General features: G+C 47.1%; 1 long non-coding RNA gene across 3 annotated transcripts; it reads left to right on the plus strand.

The window, feature by feature from the left end:
- Positions 1-938: 938 nt before the first annotated feature.
- On the plus strand, positions 939-26262 carry LOC135445815 (uncharacterized). Of its 3 annotated transcripts, none has more exons than XR_010439605.1 (5): positions 939-1066; positions 4197-4530; positions 8766-8957; positions 11705-11778; positions 23778-26262. It is a non-coding gene; the product is annotated as an uncharacterized LOC135445815 (long non-coding RNA). The 3 variants fall into 3 exon arrangements; XR_010439603.1 differs by having other exon boundaries at positions 4197-4499; XR_010439604.1 differs by lacking the exon at positions 23778-26262 and adding an exon at positions 15771-15976 and having other exon boundaries at positions 4197-4499.
- The last annotated feature ends 232 nt before the right edge of the window (positions 26263-26494 follow it).

Raw genomic sequence — 26494 nt, forward strand, 5'->3', positions numbered from 1 at the left:
GAAGCAAAGACCCATTCCATGAACTGCATTGAGGCAAAGCTCCTTCAAACTTCAAAAATGCTCATCAGGAGACCTGACTTTTGAATTAGCAAGAACAGTGGTTTTGTGACTTCTTTCACAGTCTCTGAGTGGCTGTGAGCCCTGAAATCAGCAGGGACCCCAGGCTGTCATTTGAAAGTCCTGACAGTGGCAAAGTGGTAACAGAAACACTCTGGATAATCTTATTGGAGAAACCCTCAGAAGAATTCAGTTGAGAGACTGGTATTAGCTAATTTCTGCTTTCCTGTGCCCTTTATTAGGAGCCTGGAAGCAGACACCTCCTCCCTTTGAAATGTCTCCTGACTCTCCCCCTCTAGTCTCCATCTCCTGTCACCAGCAGCCCAGGTACCTCCAGGGAAGTGAACAGAAAAGCTGTGCATGGCAGATCAGCAGGCTTGGTAAGAGAGCAGACACCAGGAGCTGGTAGCAGTTCAGTTCAGTTCAGAGGTTAATATTCCATATGGGAGCGCTCTAGGAACACAACGTGCACAATACCTGCCGTGAAAGAAAAATTTACTCAGCAGGATGGTAGTTGCAGTTCATGAGGAGCCAACCCCTCATTAATTTTGTGCTGTGTGTAAAATAAAGCTGTTAATGATATTTAGTCCTTCTTTTGCATCTTCCCTTTGAGGAGCTTGAAAGCATTTTGCAGGCACTAATTAGTAATGGGTTGCCTGGGAAAAGACAGAAAAGACTCCTTGGGAAAAGACAGAAAAACTTAATCTTTTATGTGGGGGCCTGAATATATATTGTATTGTAAGACCTGTGTGGGTCCGAGTTGCTCCTAACGAGCTGCAGCTGCAGGGTCCTTAGTTGGGCAGCAGCTGTAGCTCGTGAAGGTAACTGAAATAAATAGGGGTGGGTCGAGAGCCCAGGAGGAGCTCCTGAGAAGACAGGAAGGACTGTGCTGCAGAGACTGGAGCAGAACAACACTGGAGTGAAGATTACAACACTTTTATACCTGGGGAAACTGAGGAAGAAGGACAAGACATTTCCTACATGAGCCCAGGAGAGCACAAAGCAGCAGGTAACTAGGCTAGAGACACAGTGGGGGTGTCTGTGTGTGTGTAAAACAGCCAGCCCTGTTCACTCAGAGCAGGCCAATGAGGGAACACAGGACAGACAGCACAGGGCAATCTGCAGCCATTGCAGGGTTTGCAGAAGCAGCTTGCAGGACCGTAGGAAATCCTGACCCTTGCTGTTCTGCCTGGAAGCAGAAATGGGTAAAACTTTTTCTTTTGTCTGTTGAAAGGCAGGCTGAACTGAGTACCCACCAGAATGCTTTGGAAGCTTCAATGCTGAGGGTCAAAGAAGAAAAGAGGAGTGAGGAAGTGAAGATGCCCCTGTGTCACTGGGTGGCTGATGCCTCTCCAGAGTTTGTTTGTGCAAGCTTTTCAGATCAGAAGATCCTGACTTTCCAGTGTGTTTCTATTTGCTGGGCTGCAAACCCAGCACGTTCAATAGCAGACAAGCAACAGTCAAATTTCCCTTGTTCTACCCAGCAAAGACACCAAAAGGAGTGCTTTTAATTGGAAGAGGTCTGGGAGAAGGACTTTATCCTCCAGGTGACCAGGCACTGCTCTTTAGTGGGGTTGGGTGTACTTGAGTTTGACTCAGCCTGTGCTTCAGCCTGCGTGTGAGAGGGATGTGTGGATAGGTCACAGGCAATGACTCTTTTGTGGCCACACTGGAGGTTGTTCTTTCAGAGCTTTACAGGCACAGACAGTAATTTTTAGGCCTGGCAAACCAGTAGCTCATCCCATCTGCATAAAACAGGCTGTAGAACTTCCTGCTGGTCCCCTCTCTCATGTCCAGCTGTGGAAACAGTCGCACACATTAGGCATTGAAGTCCACTCCCCTGCTCCTCTCCACTAAGCTCTGCTCCTCACTGCCAGCTGGGATGATTTATGTCTCCTGCAGAAATATTCCCAGCATTTTATTCTTGGTTTTCTTGCCTCTGCAGTGACAGGCTTGGTGTTTCCCTCCTGCCCTTTTAATGAGCACTGCTTCTGCAGGAGCTGTTCTCCAGGGGTTCTGCTCCAGTATGCTCAAGATGTAGCATAAACCCTGCTATGAAGGACAGTGGGATTTTGAACACAGAAGGAAGATGGGAAGTTATTTATTTTACTTTTTTTGCAGTCTTATCTAAGTTCAGTAAAGGTGACTTTTAATCCAGGGAAAAGGCTAGCTGTCCTCTACTTTATTCAAGTGAGAAGAGATTCTCTTGGAGCAGTGTATTTTCTACTTAGAAAAATATTTGTCAATTATTGTTATTAAGGCCTGGTGAATGCATGGCAACTACTGTGTGAAATGAGTTTGGCAAGCTTATTTCATGTCCTAGACTGTAAAGTATAGGTGTCAGAATCCAGGAGCTGTCTCTTGCCTGGCTGTGGCCACTAAAGAATTCAACAGCCTTTGAGATCTGGGACCTTAAGAACTGCCAAATCAATTGCAAGGCAGAGGGAGAGGAGCAGGCAGTGTTCTTTCTCAGCATCTCTGCAGAAAAATTACAGGCTTTCTGGAGGTTTCAGCTGGCTGCCTTTGTCTGGGGCTACACAAGAAAGTGAGGAAGAGGCATTTCAAGGTCTGACAGGCACAATCTGTAAGCAGTTCACTGACACCGTGCCTTTGCTACCGTTTTAAAAAGGTTGACTGACTATGGGTTAATTGATGCTGAAAAGCCTCCCCCAGGCAGCTCTTACCCTAATGTAGCAACAGCATGGCTGCAGTATCCTCTGATCCATTAGAGCCTTATCTGGAGTTCTTTATTCATCTTCTAAAATCCCTCTAATTCATGTCTTCCCAGAAGAGGATCAGCCATCTTCTGACTTCATCCTACTTAGCCATGTGTATAATCACCTAAAGTAATTCACAAAAACAGTCCTGATACCTTGCTGCATGGGTAATAAAAATCCACTGTATCCTCCGCAGGAAGAACTTTTTTATCTCTTTCTTCCTTTTTCTTCAGACAGATTAATAATTTCCTGGGTTTATCACAACCCCCATGGGTGCCAGACTATTCCTCATGCCTGGTATAGACTGTACTGTTCTTTGATGCTAAGTTCAGCATCACTTCCAGTATTTTAGCACTCCATCACAAACAGTTGCTTACTCTTTGCTGTGCATTCTGCTCTCAGTTCTTTCCTATTTTTCCCCTCTAGTATCACATAGATTTGTTTTAATCTCTGGGGATATGACTTGGTGTATCCCTCAAAAATACCTGGGAGCGAGGGCTACTGAGTGCAGTTGTGCATGGTGCATGAGAGTGAGCGAGCATCTGCCACTCACCTGGACCTGCAAGGACAAGTTGACTGGTACCTCCCTCACCTGGACTCACAGGGCCCTGGATTAGGCATCTTGGCTTTCTGATAGGGAGAAAGTCTCTGCTAACACAGCCTTCTTTTAGGGCTAGTGCATCCACTTCAGCCTCTGCAATCCTCCCTTGAGGGCAGGAAACACTGCCTGAAACACAGCCTCTCCTCTCACCAGCTTCTCATTTATCACTTGTCCAATGCAAGATCCAGGAGCTCATCAAACTGTGCTGATGTTCAAAAGAGAAGCCATGTGTTCTTCACACATTGTGTAGTTAAGCAGTAGAAGTTCTTGGCACAGGGTGTTGCGTATGATTAAACTATACTTATGTTCAGGAGAGAATTGGATAGGCTCCTGGTGGCTAGATGGGCTTTGGTGGCACTGAGCCAGTTTCAGGGTGTTTCTTAGAGTTCTTGACCCAAAAGGGAAATGGGTTCAGCTCCTTGTGGTGTGCTTGGGATGATCAAGCCCAAATCCCAACAGGAGCCACCTGGCTGAACACCAAGGCTGGTGGCATTCCCCAGGCCTTCTCTGGGGAGGGAAGAAGGAGCCAGACGTGGGTTTGCCATGTCTTGGCTATGCCTGTACCTGCTGAGCTAGCATTGCAGGCAGAGCAGCAGCAGGGTTTCCCCCAGCTGTGCCTGCACAGTGGCTGGCTCTGGCAGCATGCTCTGAGCAGGCCTAGCAAGGGAAGCAGGCAGCTGGAGGGTTGCCTGGTTGATGTATTGCAATGCACTTAGCTACTCAGGGAGCAATAATTGTGCCTTATAGGCCCTGCAGGGATGTTTTAAACGTTTGCATTTTGTGCTCACACAGGCTGCTTAATTCACATGTTAATTTTTCAGGTCCAAATGGAGATGATTTTCACCTACCTGCTTCCTTGGTGTGTTGGGCTGCCTCTGAGGCAATCTTAATGAAGCCTTTTGTATTCTTGGGATGAAGATGATCCACAGAGAGAAGAGTTAACGTGATCACTCCTAGGCAGGGGAAGGTGGCTGCAGAATGAAGGCCTGAGAGATTGGTTACAGGTTTTCCCCTTGGGACAGATGGCAAGCCACATTCCTCTGCCACACTCGCTTCTGCTGGGAAGAAGGGATAATGCAACATGCCTCATGGGGAACCATCGGTGCTGATCTCAATGACCAGCAGTAAGTGAAGCTGAGCTTTTCTGAGTGAGAGGTAAATACTGAATGTAAAATGGCACTGAGACAAGGCCTGTCTCCTCTGTAAATCTCTTAAAGAATCACTAGCACCTAAGTATTTACTCTCCAGCTTCAGGTTGGCATAATTATTTTAAAACTGGTTTTTCTATGAAAATACTGAAGTTATGGGTGATGTCAAGATGATCAACTGAAAACCAGCCAACTCTTCTGCCAAGGAGGCATACTTTGGTCAGATTTGCAAGAGCTAAAACAATAGCCTCATCTGGCAGAATGCAGAAAGCAGGCTGAATTCTCCTTTCCTGCAGAGAGATATTAAGCTGCTGCTTTGGCCTTGGGAGCCGGCAGATGGTTGAACAATGCAGGGATGGAAATGGAAAGCAACTAAAATCCTTTCTACCAGACTGCTGGAATTATCATACAAGAGCATCTCTGGTGTCCCTCTGACTAGTTTCTGTCCTCTCTCTCTTCCCAGCTAGAGAGTTATAGAGAAGGTGGCAGCCACTGTGGTGAACATCTGCAATTTAGAACAGAAAGCATGCCCAGGAGACATCTCCCCTTTCCCCTCCTAGTCAAGCAGCAGAGGTTCTCACTGGGCCTGGAGGAGTTAAAATTCTTTCCACAGAGATTTTATTTTGTCAAGTGTAACGGTGAATATTTTCATTATTCATATCAATGGCTTTTTCTCTTCTGAATGCTGCTAAGCCTCCGTCCTCAGTAAAATCACATGGCAGTGAACTTTGCAGGTTAAGTATTCATTGTCTAAAAATAGTTTTTCCTTTTATCAGTTCAAAATTCATTGCCTTTCATTCTAATTACATGTCCTCTCTTCTGGTATTATTGGGCAGCCTATATGAGGGAACAATTTACTTCTGCCTGTCCAGGGGTTATTTTCTACCAATTTTTCCCATCCCTTGCATTCATCTTCTTTCTATATTACACCACCTCAATCTCCCTATCTGTCCCCATCAGAGGGCTCTACTGTCTTCTAATCGTTTTTGCTACGCTCTCTGTTTCCTACTGTGTCATTTGGCAGAGCTGTCATAGACAAAGCCAAAGATGGGACTCACCCTTGTGTGTCCCATGCTTCAATCCCAGAGCCAAATAGGGCTGCTCTTGGGTGACACAGTGGCAGAGCAGGCACAGGCCATTATCACAGAATCACAGAATCTTCTGAGTTGGAACTAATCCCAGGTTCCACGAGGATCATCAAGGTCGACTTTTAAGTGAATAGCCCATATGGGGATTGAACCAACAACCTTGGTGTTTTTAGTACCAGGCTCCACCAACAGAGCTAGTCTGGGTCTATCATTTTGTTGTTTGTATCTCATTCTCTATGCACCCAAATGCTGTCTTGGCCTTGACAGCACACAGGCCAGAGGGCATTTGCCTTGTGGACACCCTTTGGGGTGCCCCATGTGGCAAGGAAAGATGATTCCTGTCAGCATTGCTTGTGTTGGTCATTAAGAGCCCTGCATCATCCCAGCTGTGGTCCCCCTAACACACCACAAGGCAAGAGGCAGCTACAAAATGAGCTGGCTTCAAAGTTATGTTGCTATAATTACTTTGTTGTTGAATTTCCTTTTATCTGGGCTTTTAAAATGCTTAGCAAATGCAACTTCCTGCTTCTGTTTCTGTAATCATGTGGTTTGAAAATCCATAGAGAGATGAGACAAGCTGAGATACTCAGGAAATGGTATGCCACCAGGAAGTGAGGATTTGGGACTCCCCCTTTCCCTGTCCTTTGAGTAGTATAATATTTATGGGAGAAATGTAGACTGATAGCACAGGCTCAACTGGCTTTCCATGGCTTCCTCCAGGACAGGTGAACACAGACACTTTTGTGTGATCTTGAAGAGGTGGCAGAGGTGCTCTTGTAATAGAGCTACACAAAGGGAGGAGGAGAATGCTGAAGACTCCTTGGGCTGTGATCATTTGTTAATTCTGTTGCCCATACAGCTGCTGCTACCTGTGAAATCATTCACCAGATTGACCACTGATTGTGTTTCAGCAGTTCTTTGAACCTGTTTTTGATCTTCAATAGCTGCTTACATCTTGCTTTTGACTGCTTTGCTTTCAAATAGTGCCAGTCAGCTTGAGGAGTGTAGATGGAGGGGTTTTGACAGTCCAAATAAACCACCTCACTTTTCCTTTATCTGCTGTTTTGCTGACATGGACAAAGCATTCTAGAAGTTGTGTGAGGCATGAATACTTTTGCTGAAGCAGTGTTGGTTTGTTCCTGTTATATCACCACTGTCATCTAGATGTTTTTTTCTTTAAGTTTTAATTATCTTTTCAGCTAATTTGCCTAGTTCAGAGTAAGGCTCATTGGTCTGTAATTCCCAGGATCATCACTAATGCCAGTTTTAAAGATAGGTTTGCTTTTACTGCCCTCTAATCCTCCTTCTATACAGTAGCTTATTGTAATGAAACATCGTAAGCATTAGAAGACCTGGATGAAGCATTGGGGCTCTGTGCCTTCCTGATGTCTGGATGCATTAGGTTGTTCTGGCATCTGCTCTGTGAGGTTCTCAATCCTTTGCAATCCCTTTTCCATTTTGCTCAAAAAGAGTGATCCTGGACCGGCCTCATCCTCTTGCTCCTCTGTCCTCCTAGAGTGTGCTGGGAGGGATGCTGAGGAGAGACCACCTTCTTTCCCTGCAGTGTCTTTCCTGCTCTAGCAATCTCTCTCAGACTTTTGCAGCTGACTCCTGCTGGTGCTCCCTGCTCCTGGCAGTGCCTTGAACAGAGATTTCCCAGCCATTTTGATCCATGGACTGACAGCTGTGGTCCCTCTGTAGTGGTGCAAGTACCCAGCAGATGTAAGGCCTCAGGTGGCCAGTGTGCACTCCTTACCCCTCTTTACTTCCTCAAAGAGAGCAAAAAGGCTCTGGGGGGAAACTGCCTTGTTGCAAATCTCGTTTTACCAAGGCTGAGTTTCTGCTGTCACTTCATGGTTCTCTGCAACCTTTTGGGGCTAGCATTTCCTCATGTCAGCTCCCCCACAACAGCAGAACTGCTGTGGGCTTGTCACAAGGCAGGATCTGCATTTCAGACAATGGAAGCAAAAAGAGGATAATGTGCTTTCATCACTTTCTGGGTCTTCAGGCTGCTGCTGTCTTGTTTCTTGCTTCCTTCGGTAGTGCTGAGTTCTCATGAGTTGAGGTGAAGAGCCCCACACAAGAAAAGGCTTCATGATTTGAAGCCTGCAGGGTTTGGTGCCTGACTCATGTGAAGGGCTGAAGGGCTTGCTGGGGTTCTAAGCCAGGACAAAGGCTGTGCTGTGAGTGCTTGGGGGGTAAGACAGAAGTCTTTCCTCCTGGGGACTTGAGGTGATCCATGGTACCTCCAAAGCCAGGTGCAGGAGGCTAAAGAAGCTTTGCATGGTTCACATCATGGTTTAGCAGAGGCTGTTGTTGCCCAGCTTCCCTCAGCACACAAAGGGATGATACACATGCTGAGGCCTTGTGAATAACCTCACTGGTGAACAAAGCCTGGAGCAGATCTCTTAGTAAAGCTGGATCCTTTATGAGGCATAAGGGGAGGCAGGTACACTGCTTTTTCTTTCACCTCCTCCCATGCTGTTCTTTTCAACTAGGATTGATTTATTTACATAAGAATGACATTTAAGGGCAATCTGTTCACATTTGGTACATAGCAATTTATAACCCATATCTGCACCTTGTTTAATCTTGCTGCTCTAAAGCAAGTCTCTTTATCATCAGCTGGAAGGCTCAGCAAGTGAAATGATACATCTTTGCTCATTAAAAACACAACTCCCTTTCTTTGTGATGAGTATGTAGCATAAAATATTTTAGCATCCCATTTGCTTTTCATTTTCTCATGCTCACTATCTGTCAAATGGCTCTTTTGCCTTTTAATATACTGATTTTGTATATGTATGCATCTGCCTTTCAACAGCCTTTTCCATTTCTGTAAAGTGCTATGTCAGAAATCACAGATCTGATGGTGGTTTAAAGGCCGTGACTTGGGTGACCTCTTGCTGAATTTTCTGCTAGCCTTTCCTGGTAATGTCACACCTAGGGACTTCAGTAAATGTGCCTGAGACCTGAGTGAGTGTGTCTGAGGATGACATCTAAGCATAAACTCAATCTTGCTGGCACAGGATAAGCTGTGGTGACTAATAGCACATCTAAATCACACCCTGATCATCAGCAGTGTCAAACCTCTGTGTCCAGTGCTGTCTGGAGATGGGGCAAATGTGGTTTAATGGTATCATCTGCTGTTCCACAGGAGGCAACCTGCTGATAGCTTGGATAGTCTAATGATTAGCAGTGGGATGGAGAAGACACCAACTGTTCTGTGCCAAACAGGGGCTCGGCAATCCCATTTCAGCCAGAATAAGTGGAGTAAAGGCAGCCAGCACTGTCTGGAGGAAAATGCCACACAGTGAGCCATGCATCTCTGCAAGCTGCACAGGCAAAGGTAAGATTTAGTTGCTGAAGTATAGATGGATGCTTGAGCTGTTTGAGACACCTTAGGGCATCCAGGGTGTTCTCAGACCCAGAGCCCCCTGAGGAGCAGCTGAGGAGGGCTGGAAGTCCACAGAGTCATTGTGCTAGAGTGGTGAATAGCTCAACCATGTGGGAAACATGTTAACTTGGACTCTTACTCTGGATTCAGACTGATTTTGAGATGGGAAAATGAGTGGTCACAGACATTGATATAATGACAGAAGGCATTTGTAGAACCTCAGGGTATCAACTCAGACAATGGTATCTGAAAATCTTCACCCTGCTCCATTGTGTCAAATGGGTTTGGATGTGGAGAGGAAAAGATTTTTTTAAAAATGCACATTTGGAAGCTCTTAAACAAGAGAGTCCTTATCAATGCCAATAGAAACACAGATTTTTGCAGGCACTGAACAAGGATCAGAATCTGCTTCTTTTCTCAACAGGATTCTAGTTCAGAAGGGGGGAAAAAGCCATAAAATAGTGTCATGTTCTGATATCCTCAGCGAAGTGCCAGATACCTTTTGTATACCCTCCACCTAATCCCTGCACAGAGTCAGTGTCCTGAGGACATATAGTGATGACACAGCTTCTGGAGAGATACTTTATGGACTTGCTTTCTGTGTGTGCATAGAAAATAATCTGGCAGCAACATGTGAGAAACCTGCTTGGGTAGCTAAGGGACAAATGAGGACAGTGTGTTTAATTTTAACTGTCGATGCTACATGCTGTCCTCATTTGTTCCTCAGCCAAGCTACTAGCATGCTTTTCTCTTAATTTGATCTACTACTCCTAACCTACTTTATTTCTAGCACAACCTTTTGCCACAACAGTTACCCATCTGCCAGCTGCACAAACATTCTTACTGCAGGGAATAAAATAAAATAAAACATCTCCTTCTGTGCTGGAGCTCCTGAAAGGCCTAGACCAAACCTGTGGGTGATGCCTGTAGGGAAAGCAGCCCTGATGCCACCTGGAAGAGGCTCTGAGCATCTTGCACCCTCTGGGCATAAGCCACTGGAGGCTGCTGCCATCTCATTCCCACTCTGGCCCTTCTCAATTTGCTTTTCAGCTTGAAGCAGCTGTATTACACCATCAGCATGTTCTCCCTCTTTAGATGACCAGCTGAGAGAGAGCATTAGGTACCAGGCAGTCAGTGATCACATCAGAGTGGAAGCAGACTTCAAAGGCTGGATGTGGTCAGCGTGGGTAATTTGCATTTCCAAGCTCTGAAAGACTTGCATGCAAATGAAAAGCATATGGCATGGAGCTTTGATGCATCCTTCAAACTGTGAATAACACCTGATTAGAGATTAGCAAAAGGTAGGATCTCTAGTGAATAAGGGTGATAAGTGTTCTCTGGGCATGGACTTGGCCACGTCTTACCTCAGCAATATTTAAAACTTTTGGGCCACTTGTGAAGGATGGACAAATTAGCAGAGGTAAAGGGAAAAGGTCATACAATGAAACATGAGTTTTGCTCTTGGCAGATCAAGACAGATCAATCTGATATCTTTCTTTGAGAAGACAAAAGAGATGTGGAAGATCTATTTATTCTTCAAATACAATTTTGATAGGATGCCACTGAGAAACCAGTGGAACTGAAGTATTTGGAAATCAGTAGAGCTGACAAGGTAAAAAACTAGCTGAACAGGAAATGACAGCAGAGAGTATTTCACAAGAGTGTACTGACCAGGCTTAAGGGTGTAGAGATGTTCCTTAGGGATGAATCTAAGGACTGGTCTAATGTTTTCATGAACAGAAACAGTGGTGTCCTCTGGTAGAAATTGATACTTATGGAAGGGTAGGGGAATCAACAGGGCAGAAAAAGATCAGAATATCATGCAGAAGAAATTAGGTTACTTTCAAGTCTAGAGAAGTTTACAGTCTACTGCTACTAATTGCAGTGTCAGAAAGTCTGAGAAAATGCATATGAAAAGCTCAGCTATTGGCTGGGGGCTGTGTCCTTGAAAGAGTCATGAACACAGAGATCCTTGGAGGGCTGCTGCATCATATTGGTGTCAAAAATGAAGATTGGTTTCTCACATGTATCTGAAAGGAAGGTGCAATGAAAGCAGAACAAGGCACTTTTCAGTCATGCTCAGTGGCAGGACAAGAGTGGGAGCAAGCTGGAGCACAGGAGGCTCTTGAATTGCAGGAAACACTTCTTTGCTGTGATAGTGACCAAAAAGTGGCACAGATTTCCAGAGATGTGGTGGAGCCTCTATTGCAGATGTTTAGAAGTTGTGTGTACACAGAGCAGGGCCAGACTTCCAAACAGCCTTTCCATGAGTCTGTGTGAAAACGATACAGCCAGGAGAAAGGCCAACGGCAGTCCTCTCAAACAAGGCACTTCCTGCAAAGAGTGGGAATTACTACTGCTCCTCAGAAGGGCTGCTCGCAAATAAGAGTGGGCTGAAGGAAGGCTTTGTGGGCAGCAGAAAGAGGTTCTAGAATGGTTTCTCAGCTGGTGTAATGGGGCAAAAAAGCTCCAGTGGAATCCAAGAAGAATTGTGTCAACATGTAAGAAGAGGTTGGTCATTGGCTTGCCAGAGGGAACAGGGGATTTGGCCCAGATACTGCAAGTGTAAGCCTGTGTATCTAAACGGCCCAGAAGGGCAAACCCACCTTTTAGAGTATTTTGCCAAACCTGAAGCTTCAGAGAGGGTCCCTTGGTATCAGCAGGCAGTGTTATATATTCTTTCACTTTCTGGATTATAGGTTTTAAGCTCTTGCTGAAAGTTCACCTCTTCTTGCTGGCTTCCTTGTGGTGTTTGTGAGGTCCCCAGGATGAGGTAAGAGATGAGAATTTGACTCCATGTTCCTAGAAGGCTGAATAATATAATATGACACGGCACATGTCACACGGCACATGTCACACGGCACATGTCACACGGCACATGACATGTCACCTGACAGGACACAAGACACATGACACATGACATGACACATGACAGGACATGTCACACGACACATGACATGTCACCTGACAGGACACAAGACACATGACACATGACATGACACATGACACATGACAGGACATGTCACATGACACATGACATGTCACCTGACAGGACACAAGACACATGACACATGACATGACACATGACACATGACACATGACACATGACATGTCACCTGACAGGACACAAGACACGTGACACATGACATGACACATGACACATGACACATGACACATGACACATGACATCACCTGACAGGACACATGACACGTGACACATGACAGGACATGTCACATGACACATGACATGTCACCTGACAGGACACAAGACACATGACACATGACATGACACATGACAGGACATGTCACATGACACATGACATGTCACCTGACAGGACACAAGACACATGACACATGACATGACACATGACAGGACATGTCACATGACACATGACATGACACATGACACATGACACATGACACATGACATCACCTGACAGGACACATGACATGACACATGACAGGACATGTCACATGACACATGACATGTCACCTGACAGGACACATGACACATGACACATGACATGACACATGACACATGACACATGACACATGACATCACCTGACAGGACACATGACACGTGACACGTCACATGACATTACATGACACATGACACGTGACACGTCACATGACATGACATGACACATGACACGTGACACGTCACATGACATGACATGACACATGACACGTGACACGTCACATGACATGACACATGACACATGACACGTGACACGTCACATGACATTACATGACACATGACACGTGACACGTCACATGACATCACATGACACATGACATGACACATGACATGACCTGACATATTATATAACATATAACATTATATAATATTATGCTATGCTATGCTGTATTATGCTATACTAAAGAAAGAGAAAGGATACATCAGAAGGCTCAGCAAGAATGATAATAAAAGCTCATGACTGACTCAGAGTTCAACACAGCTGGCCATGATTGGCCATTAATTTATAACAATTCACATGTTTGGATGAACAATCTCCAGACCACATTCCAGCGCAGCAAAACATGGAGAAGCTGAGGCTTCTCATCTTCCCAGGACAAGAAATCCTGGCAAAGGGATTTTTCAGAAAATATCATGGTGACACTTCCTAAATCAGGAAAAGGTACAGGTATCACAGACTTAAAATACAATCTTCTGTGCTTTTCTAGGTTGTTGTAAGCCTAGGTTTTGGGAAGTCAAATATGTCACTATAATTGGCCTGGGCTGCCTCCCTGATGCTCCCTGCTCTCCACAAGAGATTTGTGCAGTATTTCCTGTTTGTTGGAGGGTCATCTTTTATAATAATATTCCAAATATATTTAACAGTGCACTCTGGGAAAATTACTCCATTCAGCAGTTTCACATTTCTGGGACATCTGCTAAGAAATGTCGCACTTTAGAGATATGAACAGTGAGCTCAAGGCCCTCATTCTGCACATTGGATCAGGAAATGTTTGCGTTCCCACTGTGAATTTTCCTGCTCAGGCTTGGTGGCTCACACCCTTCATGGATTGCTCTGCACCCACCTCTGGTCTCCTGGAGCTGTCACTGGCCTGCTGGGGGGCTAGGATGACAGGAAGAGAGGTGAAGGATGTAGGTCTGTGCCACTTAGAGGTGACAGAAGCTGGGGGAGAGGAGGGTCAGGGACATCTCTGTGAGCTGACTCCCAGCTGTGGTCTCTGATGTTCCTCCCTCTTGCTGTGCCTCTGTATGTGCCTGACATGAGCCTTGGTGTTTGCCTGGCAGTGCAGGGCCTCCTGAGCACCAGCCAGCCTGCTGCAGTACTCAGAGCATTAGGGAGACAAGGTTTCCTGGAGAAAAGCTGATTCCACACAGGTCTGCACATACCCACCCCTGCCTCTGCCATGAACTCTAGGCCAGCCCACTGTGTATTGCTAGAAATTTCTAAACACAGGGAGAAGAGAGATGAAATTCAGGTGCCTTCATTCAGGCAGGCATGTGATGCGTGTGCCCTAGTGCCCAGCTCTGCACTCAGGTGCTGGTCAGTGAGAACATCTTATTTTGGGCTGATGGAGGAGCTGTGGCATAGACTTAGCTGCAAGCCATAGGGAACAGCACAACACTGATGGATCTGTCAGTGGGGAAGGATAAGGAGCTTTTTTTCTGTTGGAATGTTTGTGTGTATTTTACTGACAGCTTCAGCTGTAAAAGAGCGGCAGAAAGATGTTTGTGCTACAAGTCCATAATCTGTGACATGCTGGGGATCTGTGCCTCTCTGCTTCCTCCATCATAGATAACAGCAATGCCACAGTGCATCTCCACAGCCCAACAGAAACAGCACCACAAAAACTGCTGCAGCCCAGAGTAATGATGCCATTGCACTCATAACTATTGCTCAGAGATATTCTCCTTTCTGTGAATATGCTGTGTGCATTCGGGCTTTCCCAGGTGGTTCATGTTCTGGTCAGCTGCTGAGGCAGGCTTAGAGAGGCTGAGAAACTGGCTTTTAGTTCAGCTTCTTAGTGCTGCTAGGAACACACAGAAACTGAAAAATGAGAAAGGATCTGGCTTGCATTGCTCCTGACACTAATGGCATTTTTTACTGTGGTCAAAGTCCCACCTGGCCAAGCTCACATTGGTGAGAGATGCTGCAAGATGTACCCTCTTTTTAGCCAATGCTATGAGTTTTTCCCAGCCTTGCCTTGCTCTGGGAACCCTGTTAAAGCTGGGATTGACAGCTGAGAGCTACCATTCTTTCCTGTGCACCACAAGAATGTAGAGAAAGCAACCCAAGAACCTGGCAGTGTTTACTTTCTGGAAGAAGCTGGACCTTTTGAGATCTTGTGTTCCTGGGCTAATTTTTGTTCCCTGAGCAAGGCCTGACAGCCACATTTGTTGTGCCAGACCCTCAGTCAGAAAAATATGGGATAATGAGTCCACTAGCAAATACTCTATTTATCCTTTGTGTCGCCCGCACTGGTTCCAAGTTGCAGAGCTCACTCCTGCCTGTGTTGCTGACTGACTTGTTCAAAGTGCTGCCCTAATGCAGGCAAGTGATGGTGACAGGCAGAAGGTCACCCAGCACAGCCCCCCAGCAATCTGAAGATTCCTCTTCAGTGGGCTGTGACTGGAGCAGGCCTGGCCCAGGAGGCAGCAGAGCACCCAGCGTGGGGGTGAGGGGCTATCACTCCCTTGGGTGCTCCTCAGAAGATGGGTGCACACCAGGGCCATGAACTCAGCGTTTCTCTGCAAGCTGCTTGAATCCTTGGCTGCTGCATAGAAGCTCACTAAAGCTTTCCAGGTGAGAAAGACTGTGCAAACAGCCTATGATGCTGCAGCATCTCCTAGCTTAGCTCAGAAGGGGCTTAGCTGAGGAACAAAGTTCACCCATGTACCCTGAGGCTCACTGGTGCTCACTGGAGCAACACAGGAGCAGTGCCTGAGCTTCTCATTTGCACTCAAATCATGTTTCTAAGGATGGAGTCTGGAATTTGTCTGTGCCTCACTGAGCTGCAGCCCAAAGGCACTCCTGGCTTGTCCCCTACCTGCACTGTAAGCTCCAGCCTGGGCTGGGAGACTTCCTCAGCACAGGCAGCAGGCTGCTGTTACATGCTGGATAAATGGAGCCCGTGTTGGTACAAGGGGTGTCCCAAGCTTGGTACCACCCTCAGGCATTGCAAGTGTTTTAAGCCTGAACTACCAGCAGCACCATGAGCAAAGGCACGTGGATCACAGAGCCTTAAGGGCTCATGACCCTCATAAATCTCTTAACTGCTTTTTCTCACAGGCTGATTGGAGTGGGAGAAACCTCCTCAGGGATACATTATAGCTTCAGGTTTCTTCTGTTTCTCTTGGAAGAGTACAGCACCAACCAGTGCCAAGAACTGGTCACACTGAGCCCATCAGCTTCTCTTTTCTTAGGGAAGCAGGCTGAGCTGCTGCTTCTTAGGATTCAGGAGACTGTAGAGAATATTTCAAGACTCATTGCACCAAAGCCTCCCTTGCTTCAGAGCTTTGATACGCAAAATATAGAAACAAATCCAAGCTTCGCCTTTTCTAATTACTGCTCAGTGCCTGAGATGTGTCTCTCACATTTCTGTCTGTCATGGGAAGGTGGTGATGTGGAAAGCTGATGTATATTTAAAGAGCTCTGGTTTGGCTCCCTGTTGCTGCTGGCTCTGCTTCTCTGAGAGCCTGCAGTACACCCTGAATTTCTGTAGATGTTGCTGCATGCCTGCAGTCTTCCAGCAAAGCTTTCCACAGAGGGAAGCCCACAAGTCCAGAGTGTCTGGGGGGAGCTGCACTTTCAGAGGGGCCTTCTCCTTCCTCCCTGGGCTCCAGAAAGTGAAGCTAAGGCTGTGGAGGCTGTTCTTGGATGGCTGGCAGTGGGCCTTGAGGAGCCAGCTAGCTAGGATGGAGTGGGATGAGTGCTGAAAGGTCACTGTGGCTAAACCTGGTGGAGTTAAAGGTTCACTGAAAATTGTTGCTGATCTGTGTGGCATCGCCTGTGCCACTGGGTTCCTCAGCACTGGCCGTACAGTGGTGGGTAGGGCCAGATGTGGAAACATGGCTGTTCCTAATGCCATCCTTCCATCCTGGGGACTCAAAAGGTTTGCAGGTCTCAAATTTACCAGTACATGTCCCAGAGCATCCCACAGTTCTGTGCCTGGCCTTTCTCTGCATTGCATGTACCCACCCTCTTGGGTTACAGGAGCCACCTAGCTCCAAACCACCAGGTCTTGGAGCAGGGGAGTGTGGTGTGACTTTAGCCTGCCATGGCCTCAGCAAAGTCATGTGCAGAGTTACCAGCTGAAACTCTTGATGTGCAAGCCCATGTGCTCCCCGCTGCCCTGGGGATATTAGCTGAAGCCACACTAGAGATTGATGTGACTACTCTTGACTGAAGATGGGTAGGCAGGAATCAGCTGGGTCCCAGGAACCTGGAGTAAATCCCAGCAGATGGGAAATACTCCTTTGTGACAGATGCAAGACCTCAGAAGCAAGGAGCCTTCAAAGATGATTACCCTGAGATGTGATCTGTGCCAGGCACACACAGAGTGACTGGAAATACCCACTACCCTCCGTGCCACATGTCATGGAGCTCCTCAGCCCCATGGGATGGACACAGTGGGTTGGGGGAAGAGGGGAGGGAGTGGGACAGCAGGCTTGCAGCTAGGGAAGTAGATAGGCTGCGGCACAGCTCTTCTCCCCTGCTACCACCTGCAACAAGCAATGTGCAGGGTAATGGAAGCAGTGGAGCTCTGCCTCCTTTTTCTATGCCACTCTCAAGTAAGTCCACCTTGTTTTATTAATGCAAGTCTGTAATTTGCAAACAAGGGAGAAATTTCTCATGGGAGAAATTACTTTGATTACAAAAAAGCAGGCACAGGAACATGGTAATGGGTTTAAGGAAACAGACCTGACTGAAAACCCCATAGAGCTGGAACAGAGAACTGAGATATTCCTGTCAGGATCTGCTGGGGCTGATCTGCAGTACATGCTAGGCTTGGCATGAGATTTTGGCATGTTTGTTTTTAGGTGTTGTTTCTTTTCAATGTTTATGTCCTGAAATGAAAGGTGCAGTGTTTTGGGGAAGCTGACAAGTCACTTGTCACTTGTCACTGTCCTGGAGTAGGGACAGAGATGTGAGCCCAGAACAGAGGCCAATGGTACTCAGAATAATCAGGCAGTTGCAGTGGGGATGCTGCTATAAAGCTATGGCTGTGTCCTAAAACGGTGGTAGCCAAAGGTTTTAGCAGTAAATGAGAGGATGTATCTGGAGAGGAAGCATCAATCTGTTGAAGGGAGTGCAAATAGTTACAAGGTCCAAGGAGTGGGCAGTGCCACCTGCAGCCATCAGGGCAAGGAAGAAAATCACCCCTCTGCCTCCCAGTCTCTCAGTCCTCTCCTCCCTGCCCGTGGCAGAAGTCATGGATGTTGTGAAGGGTACAGCAGTGACCATGGGGCTGTCAGGCTGCCCAGAGCACCACCTGGCTGGTTTGATAAACTTGTCACTTTTTGTGGGTTGACCTTAGCTGGCAACTAAGCACCACACAGTGGCTTGCTCACTCTCAGACCCTCAGTGGGATGGGGAGAGAATTGGACAAGTTCATCCATTGAAGCACATGCTGTTTAATAGGACAGAAAAAGAAGGGAAAATAATTGGAATATACAAAACAAGTGATGCACAATGCAATTGCTTACCATCCCTTGACAGATATCCAGCCAGTACCCGAGCAGTGGCCTCTGGCCAGCTTTCCTCCTAGTTTATATCCTGAACATGATGTCATAAGGTATGGAACATCCCTTTGGACAGTGGGGATCAGCTGTCCTGGCTGTGTCCCCTCCCAGCTTCTTGTGCACCCCAGTCTCCTGACTGGTGGGCTGAGGTGAGAGGCTGAAAAGTCCTTAACTCCATGTAAACACTGCTTAGCAGCATCTGAAACATCAGTGTGTTATCGTCATTATTCTGATCCCAAATCCAATGCTGTAGATGCTGCTGCATGCCTGCTGGTACAGCATTGTACCAGCTACTAGGAAGAAAACTCTCTCTATCCTAGCCAAAACCAGAACACATTTCTGGCTCAACTCAAATCCTGGAGCATTTGTTTGTCCTGCCTGCCCTAGGCTTGCAAGATGTGTGGTTCCTGTGGAGACTGAATGCAGGAGCAACGAGCAGAGCAGAACTGATGGCTGCTGTGAAGGGGGCACAACAGGGTGTTCATGCCCTACATAAGTATGGGTTCACATGCTATGCAGTGTGCAGGACCCAGATAAATGGCAGTCCAGCTTGGCATCTCACCAGCTGGTCATGTGTGCTTGGGATAAGTGTGAAAAGAGACAAGTTGTGTAGTGCAGCCTCTCCAAAATACTCCCTCAGATCCCAGAGATCCAAATTCAGGGATTCTCTGATCAGAGCTCCTTGGTTAAGCTACTGGTAGGTTTCTCTTCCTTGATTTTGGTCCAGTGTCATTTGTAGCCTTGTTGAGCATCCCCAGCACCCTGTGGCAAGGAGTCCCAAGACATGAAGAACCAGCACTTCTTTCTGGCTTCAGACCAGCCTCTTCCCTCTGATGGTCCCCTTAGTTCTGGTAGCAGAAGGGACAGTGAACATCTCTGCCTTTGGCAGGTGCACTGAGATCTGCTTGGCTTTCCCTAGATCCTGGCAAGTCTAAGGGCTGCCTTAGATTACATTCAGCTTGCAAGATGTAGACTGCCCATCACTTTTAGAATTTTCAGTTTTCTTGACTCAGATGTCACCCTACAGCTTGATCTTTAGCAAGGAAAGGGAGACCTCATCAGACATATCTGCTGCCATGAAATGCCATGGTTGAGGCACAGGCTGTTCAAGAGGTCCTTGCTCTGCAGACAGAACTTGCAGGAGGACAGGCTGAGACCAAAGCTGTTCTGAGCTCCCGGTATTGCAGCTCCCTTGCTCCTGCAGGCTCTCTGTCTGACTGGCACCTGGTGAGCAGATAGGATCCCAGTCTGGCTATGCCATTCATGGGGCTTGGATACCTTGCCCCAGACAAGGTGTGATGCAGAGATAAGCGTGTTCTCATTGGCATGTGCATCAGGGAGAGATAAGGCAGTGAGCTGATGGGACTGAGCCAGTCTGAAGGGCTGTAGCTGGGGGGAAAGCATCCTTGCCCTGTTCACAGAGTAGCAGCAGCAGCAGCAGCTCATCTCTCCCGGGGTCTCCTGTCCTTTCCGTGCACACAAAGGGAGGCTGCTTTGCATGCCAGCAGGAGTGAGCCTAACCTTTGATCAGCACAATTGGCTCTTTCACTGATTTCAGCTGCCCTGCTCCTCTCTGTACTCCCTGAAGGGCTGGAAGCAGACCCTGGGGCACTGGGAGCCTGGGGATGGGGACCCCTTGGCCTGGAGAACTGCTGCCCTGGTTATTTGAAGCAGCTGCTTGGCTCCCTTCAGATAGGCAGATCTTTCTACCAAGAGCTGCAGCACTGAAACAGTGACACAGCTACTCTAGCAGCTGGGGTCATTGCCTGTTGTCACCTGCACCACCCAGAAGGGCAACAGGTGCTCAGCAGCCCTGCCAAGCCCAGTGCTTTGACCTGGCTACCAAGATGTGGCACCCCCTGTTTGGGAAATGTGCTCTGGTGTGCCATTTCACTCTTCAAAAATAGGGAACAGTGATCCAACCCCTCTCCCTGGCCAGTCTGTTATGTGGCAGCCTGGCTCAGGGAGCACTGGTGCTCAGGACAACCCCTCCTTTCCTCTTCCCTGTGTCTCAGGTTCTCCATTCACTCTCTTCCATCATTCATTTCCCTGCTTTGACATGTTTTAGAAGATTGCCCTCAGTTTAGATGCTCCCCTAGAGTATCCTTGCTTCAGAGAGGTGTACCAGGGAGTGAGGGATGTGGGGAGCAGCTGGTGCCAGCGTCAGTCAGGCTGCAGGAAGGGCAGGTCTTGGCAGCCAAAAGGGTATTTTTTTTAAAATAAAATTAAAGAGTACCATAGAACCTCTAAATCCTAAATGGAAATCTGCTTTGTCAAAGGCCAGCCCTGCCTCCCAGAGTCTGCTGCCTTCAGCTTCTTTGTGCTCCTGTGCAATCTGCTCCTACATGTTAAGAAGCACTTAGTAAGTGACTAAAAGCCTCAGAAAAGGAATAACCTAAGGATTTAATAAACTGCAAACAAAATTATATGAAAAGATTTCCCAGGCAGTTGAGTTTTCAGTGATTAAGAAAATACAATTTCCTGTAATTAAATCTTAACAAGAAATGTTATTAAAAACACTCTGTCCCAGCTTTTGTAATAATTGCCCATTCCCCCAGAACAGTAAACAGAATTAGAGTCTGCAACACACACTCTAATCCATGTGTCATTTTGATCAAATTTACCTTAATAACTTTATCTGGAGAGAAAAGTTGAATCACAGTGTCTGAAATGGAAAGCCCTGCACAGCAAGTGCAGCATGTGTCTGCTCCTGGGGCTGGGGCAGCAGCCAGACTCGGTGGGTGACGCTGCCACAATGGTTCTGCCCTTGGGTGGGCTCCCTCCACAGCTGCTGTGGCATCCTAAACACTGGGGATAAACAGGCTTGGTGCTTCTCTCCATGTCATGGCATGTGTATCCCTCATGTGGCTCTAGCCCTTAGCATCTCCATCCCAAAATTCCTTGATGCCCCAGAATCCACCATGGCACCCCAAACCTCCCTCCTGGGAAGCTCTGCTCTACAAGGGTCATTTGTTCACATCTGTGGTTTCAGTCCTCTGCCACAGTGTCTCTTGTGCCTCATAAAGCACTTCTGGTGCTCTCTTTCACATGGTGTTTGACAACCCCATGGCCACCTGCATTTTAGAGCTGCTCTGGGGCTCTGTGCCAAAATGTCTCTGTCCCCATTTCCTTGTGTCTGGCTGCAAGGGGGCTCTGGCTGTGTGGCTGCTGCAGCCTTGCCCATGCTGCTTGACTCCCCTTCCCTGTCCTTGCCCATGGCTACAGCCTGCTGTGCCATTTCTGCCCTTGCCCCCTTCCAGCAGTAGCTCCCTTCTTCCAGCCCTTGGCTATTCTGCTTTCAGGCTCCCCAGCACTCTCCTGTCACCATCTGGCCCTGGCTGCTGGCAGAAGGTTTTTCTCCCAGCCCAAAAACTCTCCCCAGTGTAGCTGACAAGGTGTCATGCATCTCCCCTCCAAAACCTTCTCCAAATGCCAGGTTTGGCAATAAAAATTGAGTGGAGCACAGCATGGGGAGAACTGGAACATCTTTCCCAGGCAGCAGAGACTAACCAGGAGCTCTGTCAGCTGGCTGACAATTTCCAGCCTAACCTGAAATCAGTCTGACAGCAGCTGGGCAACCCACTCACCTGGGGGGGGGGGTAATTTTTTAAGCCAGTAATTGCCTGTCATTGCTGCTGTGCCAGGCTGTGCCATTGCCCCTGCAGCAAAGCCTGGGGAACAGATGAGGATCCTGCTAGAAAGAGGATGAATGTTTCTCATGTGTGCCAAGGGTGGCCATAGTAGGGATGGGGCAGTGCCTGCATATGTTGGGTCACGTTGTCCTGGCTGCTGCTGCTCTGCATCTTGCAGCACTGGGGAAAAATACAGTCCCTGCTATGAAGAGGAGCTGTTTGAGGCAATGTGAAAGGGGCCTTGTGAGAGGCTTGCTGCAGAGAGATGCTAGAAGATGTTTTTAGGAAGGGCAGAAAGACTTGGAAAGTGATAGTCTGGTACCAAGGAGAGGGGTGTGGGACTGGATTCAGATTAGTCCAGCTTCAGGTTCTGCTCCCAGCCACAGGAAGAGGCTGGTTTCTCTTGGAAACTGTGCAGATGTGCTACAGGGCTGAAGAGCCTCTGCCAACAGTAGCAGAGCATAGCACTGAGCAAAACCTGTATCCAAAAGCTGCAGGGACTTTTACATTTCAGTGGTTGCTTATATCACTAGGTGAAGGTGAGTGTAGAAATGGGGAGGTTTGAGGGGAGCAGAGAAGCTTTTGAACTACAATTCCTTTTTTTTTTTTTTTTTTTTTTGTTAAGAGACAAAGTACCTGGGCATGCTGTACAGTTTTGTTCAGTAGGATATTGCATTTTCCCACCCAGCTTCATTGTCCATTTGAGCAGCAGTTTAAGATCTTGCTGTCTTTGCTCCCCTCTAGTGATCCATGGCAGGAGATGTAGGCTAGCCCAAGCAGACAGGATTCAGCTTCTCAAGGAGAATCTGAAGCATGAACTATGAACTATGAACCCTGCCAGGGTCTCTACTTGCAAGGAAGCATGGGTTCAAACCAGAAAGACCTAATGAACCACTGTGTCTCCTGACCTAATGATTCCACTTTGTCTCCTTTCCCTGTCAGTAGATTCCTGGCTGTGAGAAAATGACAGATCCTGCCAAGGTATTGCTGGCCAGCCAGCATGGCAAATAAGGAGAAGAAAAATTGTGGAATGAATGCCTCTCTCTCTCCCCCCCCTGACCTACTGACCTACCTGTTTTTCATTCCAACCTTCCTTCTTCTACAGGCATACCAATCCATCCATCCATCCATCCATCCATCCATCCATCCATCCATCCATCCATCCATCCATCCATCCATCCATCCATCTCTCTCTAACAGAGAAATTCCACATTACACTGTTTGATGGTAGCATGTCCCTCTTTGAGCAGTGTTTCTGTAGGGACAATCATTAGAGTATCATGCCATCACCTACCGACAAAAGACAAGTCTTGGAAAGGCTCTGCACCTGTGAAATATGGTGATGAACCATTTTCTAGCTCAGAAAACCTCCAGACAAATATACAACAGATGTTGTATTTTTAAGCAAAGATTCCTTGCAAAAACGAAGTTATTTTCTGTATGGGATACAGCAGTCCTGCTAGCCTGAAAAGATGCATGCTCCCATGGGACTAAGTCCTGCATTATTTCAGGGAGGTGGCAGGGCAGACTGCACAGTCCACATACTCCATCAATGCATTTTGCTGGCCAATTTCTTATCTTTCAGAGTCTAAAATGCCTGCTGCTGTCAGAGTGTTTGAACAAACTGCCAAATCCTCACTCTGTGTCTCACTGCTGGCATCTGTTGCTGGTTCTGGCAATAAACCAGTTTATACTGTCATGATCCAGCCCAACGGTTCTCCTGAGTCAGTGCAGCATGGCTCGGGAAGGCAGTTTCCTTTTCATAAGGTTTTTATTAAAAACAACACTGGAGAGTAGAGTTTCTGTGCTGAGATGGTGGAAACAGCTGGGGGATTGGTTTTTTTCCAGCACACCATGCAGCAAGTATTTTATGTGCATTCTTCCTGCGGGGGATAGCCTTGATTCTTCTCTTCCTTCCGCAGGTGTAAAAGAGGAGCCTTTTTAATGGAGTTACCCTGCTGTGAAGCAGGTGTAAGTGAGAGGAAAATCATGCCCCTTCTAAAAAGAACTGGCAAAGTTAAAATCTTTGGAAGCATGTTGGAGATTGCTGCTTCAGTAGGTACTTGAGGAATATTCTCTGTCAACCCAGGCAGCAGGGCCTCTGACAGTAGAAGCCAAGTTTAAATAAAAACTTCCTCACTATTCAGAGAACAGCAAGGCTAGGGCAGGGCTAGGCTTGAAATACAAGGGCAGCCCCTGTGGGAATCTCTTACCTCTGAGGGGAGGACTCGGTGCGACCAAGTGACTCTGATGAGAAACCAGGGATCCTGAGGCTGGTTTGAGCACCAAGTGGAATTTGAAAACAGGCAGCTCTGAACCTTCCAGCAAAGGAGAAATTATTTCAAAAGAATCAGTGTCACGAGTGACTCAGACATGGTGCTTTGAATTGGAGCATCCTGTGGCATCTCAGCACCCGAAATCTGTTGGGAGTTGAGCTGTTTCATGCTTGATGTGTCCACAGCAGAGCCTTTAGCTGTGAGCCCTCAGAAGTACAGAGAAATGCATCAGAGCCTTGCCTGGAAGTTGGTATCCAGAGAACTGGGAAAAGTTTGTTCAGAGCAAAATCAGTTTGTGGTTCTCTCATTACCTGCTGGAATTCCAACTCAGGGGGATGAGACGCTCCTGGTATTTCACCTTGTACCTCTATTTTTGGAAGTCTGGCCTCATTGCCTGCTGGGGAGAGAAGTGATTGGAAGCTATCTAGCTCCAGCCACTGAAGTACTAGGCTTTGTCTGTAGCAAAGGAAGAAGGCATCCAGCTGGGCCACAGGAAGTGTTCCACAAGCCCTGTGGATGCATTATGAAAGCTGGAATGGTTACACTGAGACCTCAGATAGGACTTGTGAGGGAAGCTCACTATACCTTGTGCATACTGTGCCTTTTGCTGGAGAAGCCTAATGGTCACCAGCTTCCCTGATCTACAATCCCCAGTGCCTCTGCCATCATTAAACAGGCAGTGAACATTTAGAGACTGATGCTAAACTCTTGTCCACCTAGTGATCCCACTCTTGGAGACCCAGCACTGGCAGATGTAGTCAGACCAGAGCTGTGCTGATACAAACTGTGACATCGAAGGCGTTTGTCCATCAGGACATTGTCACACTGATTTCAGCAGTAAGGGGGTTTAACAGCACCTCTGTGGTCCTGCCCAGCAGTGTACAGGCTTTCCACCTCAGCTCCTTCCCCTGGCCCTGCAAACAGCTGGTGCCCAAGCTCTCTTGTCTTACCTCCAAACTTTGGTGTCCATTGCTCTTCCTTCTTCTTGGCAACACAGTCCCCTCCTACCTCCACCTACTCTAGAGAGGGAACAGCATGAAGTGACTAAAAGCAGGAGTATGTATGAAAATGTGGCTTTTCTGTAATAGCAGATACAAAGAAGAAAATCTACAGAGATGATGTGGCTGGCTCAGTTTCTTTAAGGTTTTGAGCTTTTGGCTGATGACAGGTGTTGAGTTAAATCACTTTGATCATGTTTTATAGTCATTAAAAAAACACCCCAAAGATAAAAAGTGAGAGACCATAAGCCATTTTCAGGATTTCCCCTTCCTTGGTGTTACTGCAACATTTTAATTCTCTCTCTCTGCACTTTGCACTGATCTTTGGATGTCAAGAGTGAGATCCTAAGCTAAGGATCATGCTCTAATTTGGCATCACTCTTGTATAGAATTACAGCTCCCTTGGCACTTTTAGCAAATGTTGAAATCTTCTTCTAAAAGCTGCACTGGCTGTTGGGACAGCAGAGCTCTCTGCTTTGGCCTTGGCTCTCGAGCATCATTCACTGCACCCACCCTGCCCTAGGAGACCATGCAATCAAAGTGGCATTCTTCAAAGTCAGCCTGCCCTGCAGATGTACGCATGCAATTAGTAACCTCCCTGCATTTTTAGTATCAACCCTTCCTTCCCTTTGAAAACACCTCAAGAATGAGTCTCTGTGATCTTTATCACACACATGAGGCCCAGAGAATGGTAGAGTCCAAAGAAATGTGAAAATGGCCTGTTTTTTCCTGAGTGGACCCAATGCAGTGAAGATCTGTGGGGCTTTGAAGATGAGGAATTTCTCACCAGAGGATGTTAAGCTGCCAAAGTTTATATGGGTCTGAAAGAGACTGGACCCAGAGGCAGCTCCTAAGGAGGACCTGTGCTCCTCCCTGGTCCTGACACCCCTTCCTTCTGGCTGATGGGTGGGCTGGGCTGATGCCCACCTTGCAGACACAAAACTGCTGCTTGTACCCATCTCCTGTGTCTCTGCCCATCTGAGGACACGTATGTTTCTGCAGAAGGGTGGGATGAGCAGGCAGGTGCACGAATGTATAAAGTAGGAGCATGTCAAAGTTACAGCACTTGCTTTCTGGAAGCCACAGACAGACGTTAAAGCAAAACTGTGCCTGTCTGCTTCCATTCATTTGAATTTTGCCTGGCTGTTTTTGGAAGGCCCTGAAAGGGCTCTAACTTTGTACTGTGTTATGCATGTTCAATAATGCATTTCCTGCTCACAATGTTTAAATGGTTATCTTCATTGTTATTTATTAAAACATCTTCAAGAATGTCTGGACATTCATGGCTCTGCATCTCAAATGATTCATTAAAATACCCACTTTCCCTGTCAGAAACTCCACTCTTGCATTATGTTTTGATCTCCA

This window comes from Zonotrichia leucophrys, chromosome 3 (assembly GCF_028769735.1).
Source record: "Zonotrichia leucophrys gambelii isolate GWCS_2022_RI chromosome 3, RI_Zleu_2.0, whole genome shotgun sequence".
In the NCBI taxonomy this organism is placed as follows: Eukaryota; Metazoa; Chordata; class Aves; order Passeriformes; family Passerellidae; genus Zonotrichia; species Zonotrichia leucophrys.